General features: G+C 37.9%; 1 non-coding gene across 1 annotated transcript; it reads left to right on the top strand.

Moving 5' to 3' along the window:
• The first annotated feature begins 437 nt into the window (after positions 1 to 437).
• Positions 438 to 542, top strand: LOC115288788. Its single transcript, XR_003907190.1, has one exon. It is a non-coding gene; the product is annotated as a U6 spliceosomal RNA (small nuclear RNA).
• The last annotated feature ends 6,071 nt before the right edge of the window (positions 543 to 6,613 follow it).

The following is a 6,613-nucleotide window of genomic DNA, read 5'->3' as shown; positions in this document are numbered from 1 at the left end:
CATATGCTAGAATAAGGATGAGCCTTGAGGCTATTACATTGAGTGAAATAAGCCAGACACAAAAGGATGGATATATGCTTCCACATATATGAGGTACCTAGTGTAGTCAAATTCATAGAGACAGAGAGCAGAACAGCGGTTTTCAAAGGCTAAGGAGAAAGGGAAATGGGAGTTATTGTTTGATGGGTATTGGATTTCAATTTGGGATGATGGAAAAGTTGTGGAGGATATGGTGGTGATGGTTATACAATGATATAAATTTACTTGATGCCCCTGAACTGTACACTAAAAATGGTCAAATGTAAGTTTTATGATATATATATCATATATACATATGGAATATACCATGGTAAAACAAAGAAGTAATTTTGACTTTAGTATGTGGCCATAATACTCAGAAACTGGATTCAGACTCTCCACTTAAAATTGAGAAGCAAGTGTTTGCTTTGGCAGCACATATACAAAAATTGGAATGATGCAGAGATTAGCATGGCCCCTTTTGCAGGGATGACACTCAAAGTCATAAAGCATTACATATTTTTAAAATAATTAAGAGGCACCTGGGTGGTTCATTCAGTTGAGTGTCCAACTCTTGGTTTTTGGCTCAGGTCATGATCCTAGGGCATGGGATCCAATCCCGTATTGGGCTCCATGCTGAGCATGGAGCTTGCTTGGGAATCTTTCTCTCTCTCCCTCCTCTCTCTGTCCCTTCCCCTACCCTCCTTTTTCTCTCTAAAATAAAAACAATTAAGAAACAAGACAAAATATGAAGTAATGGTTTTTAGATATTGGACACACAGAACATAGGACAGTAATTCCTCAGAGAAAAGAAATAGATGAGGTGAGCCCTATGATAGCTAATTTAATGTCTATGGATTTTCCAGGCTATAGCACAGGGAGGAAAATCCCAAACAGAGCCCAGCAATCTACCTGAGTTGAGTAGCCAAGGTTGTGAATTTGAAGGAACTAAGGTAGACAGAATTCATAGGGTAATGCCAGAGAAGAGAGGGCTGCATAGAAAGCGAGCAAGAGCTCCAGAAAACTGTGGTGCCTTTTTAGTCTTCAGGTAAGTACTAACTGGACATGCGAATGAAGGACCTACCCAAGTAAGGGGAAAGACCCACTGGAAAGGAGCACACAGACAATCTTCAGACTTCACACAGGGCCTGGAATAATTTATGTTGCCAGCACCCAGAATGGAAAAATCTTGTGCTACACTAGTCATCAAGAAGAATGCTCAGAAGGGTATTGTTTTGGCATGGCCAAACTCAAAACCCTAATGTAATCATTAAAAAAAATCAGATGAAAGCCAGTAAGAGAGCATCCTGTTATAACCTAATCAAAGCCTCTGAAAACTTCAAAGGTCATGAAACACAAAGAAATTCTGAGAAATTGTCAGCCAAGAGGAGCCTAGGGAGACACGAGAAATCAATGTAATTTGGTATACTAGAAGGATCCTTTAAAGAAAGTATATGAGAGAAAGATGGAAATCTGAATAAACTTTAGCTGATAATATATCAATATTATATCAATATTGGTTCATTAATTGTAACAAATATACCATACTAATGTAAGATGCTTATAATAGGGGAAACTGGATGTCAGGTGGGGGTGAGTGTCACGGTTAATATGAAAATTCCCTATTCTATTATATTAGCCTTCAACAGTTATCGTAACAAAATTCCACAGATTGGGGATTAAACCACAGAAACTTATTTTCTCACAGTTCTGGAGGCAGGAAGTCCAAGATCATGGTGGCTTCAAGGTTGGTTTCTAGTTAGATCTCTCTTCCTGTCTCTACTGACAGCTGCCTTATCACTGTGTTGTCATTTGGCCTTTCCTCTGTGCATGTGTGTGGTGAGAGACTGATCTCTGGTGTCTCTTCCTTTTCCTACAAGGACCCATACTATGGCCTCACTCTTATGACATCACCTAACCTTAATTATCTTCCTAAATGCCCTATTTCCAAATACAGTCACATTGGTTAGAGCTTCAACATATGAATTTTGAAGGGACAATTCAGGCCATCATAGAAGAATGAGATGGATGGGGTACCTGGGTGGCTCAGTCTGTTACGTGTCTGACTCTTGATTTCACCTCAGGTCATAATCTCATGGTTCATGAGATCCAGCCCCACAGTGAGCTCTGAATTCTGACAGCACAGATTCTGCTTCTCTCCTTTTTTATCTGTCCATCTTCTGCTTGTGTTCTCTCTCTCTCTCTCTCTCTGAACATAAACTTTAAAAAAGAGAGAAAAAAGAGATGGGAGGACAAGACATATTGAAGAAATAATGTCTGTAAACTTTCCAAAAAAATTTATTAATTTTTTAAAAATTCACATCCAAGTTAGATAGCATATAGTGCAACAATGACTTCAACAGTAGATTCCTTAATGCCTCTTACCGATTTAGCCCATCCACCCTCCCACAACCCCTCCAGTAACCCTCTGTTTGTTCTCCATATTTAAAAGCCTCTTATGTTTTTGCACCCCTCCCTGTTCTTATATTATTTTTGCTTCCCTTTCCTTATATTCATTGGTTTTGTATCTTAATGACCTTTTATGAGTGAAGTCATATGATATTTGTCTTTCTCTGACTAACTAATTTCACTTAGCATGATACCCTCTAGTTCTATCCATGTAGTTGCAAATGGCAAGATTTCATTCTTTTTGATTGCTGAGTAATACTCCATTGAACACATATATCACATCTTCTTTATCCGTTCATCTGTCAATGGAAATTTGGGCTCTTTCCATACTTTGGTTATTGTTGATAGTGCTGCTGCAAACATTGGGGTGCATGTGTGCCTTTGAAACAGCACACCTGTATCCCTTGGATAAATATCTAGTAGTGCAATTGCTGGGTCATAGGGTAGTTCTATTTTTAACTTTTTGAAGAATCTCCAGACTGTTTTCCAGAGCAGCTGCACCAGTTTGCATTCCCACCAGCAGGGCAAAAGAGATCCTCTTTCTTTGCATCCTCGCCAGGATCTATTGTTGCCTGAGCTGTTGATGCTAGCCATTTTGACAGGTGTGAGGTGGTATCTCAGTGTGGTTTAAATTTGTATTTCCCTGATGATGAGTGATGTTGAGCATCGTTTCATGTGTCTGTTGGCCATGTGGATGTCTTTTTTGGAGGAGTGTCTGTCCATGTTGTTAGCCCATGAAAACTTCCCAAATTTAATGAAAATCCTAAGCCCACAGCTCTAAGAAGCTCAACAAACCCAAGTGTAAGAAAAAAGAGAACTACACCAAGCACGCATCCGAATCAACCTTTTCAAAACCAGCAAAAAGAGAAAAATCTTAGAAACTGCCAGAAAAACAAAGATTGGAATGACAGTAGACCACTAAAGTTCTTGTTTGAAAAAATGCAAATAAGAGGACAACGAAGCAATGTGTTTAAAGTACTGACAGAGGGGCTCCTGGGCTCAGTCTGTTAAGCATTGGACTCTTGATTTTGGCTCAGGTCACAATCTCACAGTTTGTGAAATTGAGCCCTGAGTCAGACTCTGTACTCTGCTTGGGATTCTCTCTCTCCCACTCTCTCTCTGCCCCTTCCTTGCTTGCATGTGCATGCACCCTCTCTTCTCTCTCAAAATAAATAAACTTATAAAAAAAAGTACTGAAAGAAAAACAAAACAAAAGAAAACAAAACTTGTCATCCTAGAATTTTATACCCAGTGAAAACATCTTTCAAAGTGAAAGGACAAATAAAGACTTCTTCAGGTATACAAAAGCTGAAAAGATTTGCACCAGCAGATCTGTACTACAAGACATGGTAAAGGACATTTGAGAAGAAGGAAAATTATACCAGTTGAAAATCAGGACTGCATAAAGGAAACAAGAGCACCAGTAATGGTAACTTGATGGGAGGATATAAAAGACTGTCTTTGGTTGTTCTTTTTAAAAATCTCTTTAAAATATAATTGATTATTTAAAGTAAAAAGAACAGGTTATGATAAATAAGTACAATAAAAGTGAGTTAAGAGTGATGCTACACGAATGACCTGAAGCTACAAAATAGCGACAGATACAGGAGTTTTAAATAAACCTGCTTGCTTATCCCCTTAGACAGCTTACAAAAGAAGCCATTTCTAAGCTCTTTCAGCATGAGTTTGAGCACAAAGTAAGATGATTACTTTTTATCTGATCCTTTTACCACTTCATACGCTGAGTATAGTGATCCCTAGCTCACAATTGCTCTGGGAATAAGACTCCATTTTTAATAAAGCCCATCTGAGAAAACTGGAGCAGCTCAGAGTCTTGTTTTCATTGATTTCAACATAGTCATTTAAAACCTAAACTTAGGCTTAGTTTCTGGTACAAACACATTCTTCTTCTTCTTTTTTTTTTTTTTCAAATAAATTAGGAAGGGGAGGTAGAAGTATTTTTTTAATAGCTAGAGGCAGACATTTGGTTTTGGGGGGGGTCATATGTGGCACTGCTAACTGCGCCCTTTCTCAAGCCACTTGAGGTAATGAAAGGATGGAGGAGAAAATTGGACACAATATTCTGGGGTAAAGATACGATAGAGGAGGGCTCCTGGCTGGCTCAGTCATTAAGTACCTGACTTCAGCTCAGGTCATGCTCTCAGGGTTAGCGAGTTCGAGACTCACATTGGTTGAGCTCAAGTCCCATTTGAGGTGAGCTTGAGTCCCACTTGGGGTGAGCCCCACTGCTCCCTCTCTCTCTCTCCCTCTGCCCCTCCTGGTATTCTTTCTCTCTTTGCCTCTTGCTCACTTGTGCCCTCTCTCTCCCAAAAAAAGATAGGAGAGAGGGTCTGGATTTGTAAAATGATCTGTATTTTCCTTATTCCCACACATGTCTTTATGGGAAGCATCACTTTGGGTCACTTTTTTATAGCCTCATCTTTTAGTCTTTTTCCCAAGAATGTGGGTATTATTTCTCCAAGCATAAGGCTGACTCCTTGAAGGAAGGGGCTCACTCTAAAAGTACAGCAACTGCTTCATGGTAGGTTTGGCAAAATGAATAAAGAGGAAAAATAATGTAAAAATATGTGAGTTAAAAAGTGATTATTGGTAAGAATCGGCTGGTGGTTTGGATGGGGTTTGAGAAATCAGTTATCATTTGGTATCTATTTCATTATTTTTTCCACCTTTATTGGGGTATTATTCACAAAAAAACTGTAAGATAAAGTGTATATCATGATTTCATATATATATACATTATGAAATAATGTAATATGCTACTTAATAAAATAAGCAGATAACAAGATAGTGTATAGTGTGGACAGAGGAATATTCATCAAGCTGAGTGGTGTGATTTTAGATGTTTTCTTTTTGTTAACTTATGTGTATGTTCTACTTTCTTTATAAGACATATGTTTTATTTACAAAACTAGGAAGAAATTACACAAAGGGCTTTTTTAATTGAATGAAATTCTGGACTCTCATTGAGAATTTGTATGGGATGCTCTGAATTTTCACCTGTTTCCAATGGTTCAGGGGTGTTCTTGCCCGGGAGAGGTATGTGAGCACATTCCCTTTCCTGGAAGATAAGCTGCTCTTCTAATAGCCCAGGCAACTCTTGCAAGTGTGCGGCTAAGGAATCCTCAAGAAGCCAACAGAGAAGTCTCAGGGACATTGGAAACAACCTAACAGTCCAATGTTATATGAGATTTTAAAATTAAATCATGATACCCCCAGCTAACTGGAATATTTGCAGGCATTAAAATCTTTGTTCATAAGAATATTTAATAACATGGGAAGATGCTCAAATTTTAACATTAAATTTAAAAATTTATATGCAGCATTATACTATTTGAAATGAGAATTATATATGTAATTTAATTTCTTAAAGGAAATAGACACACATATTAATAAACCTTATCCCTGGGTGATAAAAATATGAATGATTTTGGCTTCTTTACTCCTTTCTCTGTTCTTGAAAATTTCTACCATGACTTACGTTTATAATCAGGACAGATACAATGTTGTTATTATAACTATTTTTAAAGAGGTTGGCTTATAGAGCTGGAGAGTGGTTCATTGGATGGGCCTTGGAGCCCATGTGTGAATGTAAAACCTGGTTCTGCCAGGCAGGCTAACCATTGTCCCTTTCTGTGCCTCAATTTCCTTATCTTAAAATAGAAATGAAAGATAGCACTTACATTATAGGGTGATTGTAAAATTAAATTTTTTAATTCATTATAAAGTGTTTAACACAATGCCCGGTGTATAGTAAGCACCCTCAAATTAATCTATTATTACTATTATTATTATGGCAGGTTAAAAGTTCTAGCCTCCTACCTGTTTACCAATTCAGTTATTTCAATTCAGACTGTTTTCTGAATATAATCACAGACCTCCAAGACTCAGCAGGACCTGAAGACACTACTTATTGCAGAAAACCCTAACAATTTTCCTGGGGATCAGGTATTTAGAGCAAACTAGTTAGAGACAAGCCTCTGGCTGCTTTTTCTCTTTCTTGATGGCTTTAATGTTGTAGGTGTGATCACTGAGTTACAACTGTCTATTTATAGGAGGGTAAAAGAGCCCTGTTTGAATTTTTCTTTGGTGGGCTCCAAATTTAGAACTGTATCTCCACTTCCCAGAGTTTGATTTGATCTTGTGATGCAAATTTGAAGAGATTCCA

This window comes from Suricata suricatta, chromosome 3, assembly GCF_006229205.1.
Source record: "Suricata suricatta isolate VVHF042 chromosome 3, meerkat_22Aug2017_6uvM2_HiC, whole genome shotgun sequence".
In the NCBI taxonomy this organism is placed as follows: Eukaryota; Metazoa; Chordata; class Mammalia; order Carnivora; family Herpestidae; genus Suricata; species Suricata suricatta.
Note: the sequence above shows the minus strand (reverse complement) of the source record. Positions and strands in the feature narration are given on the sequence as shown.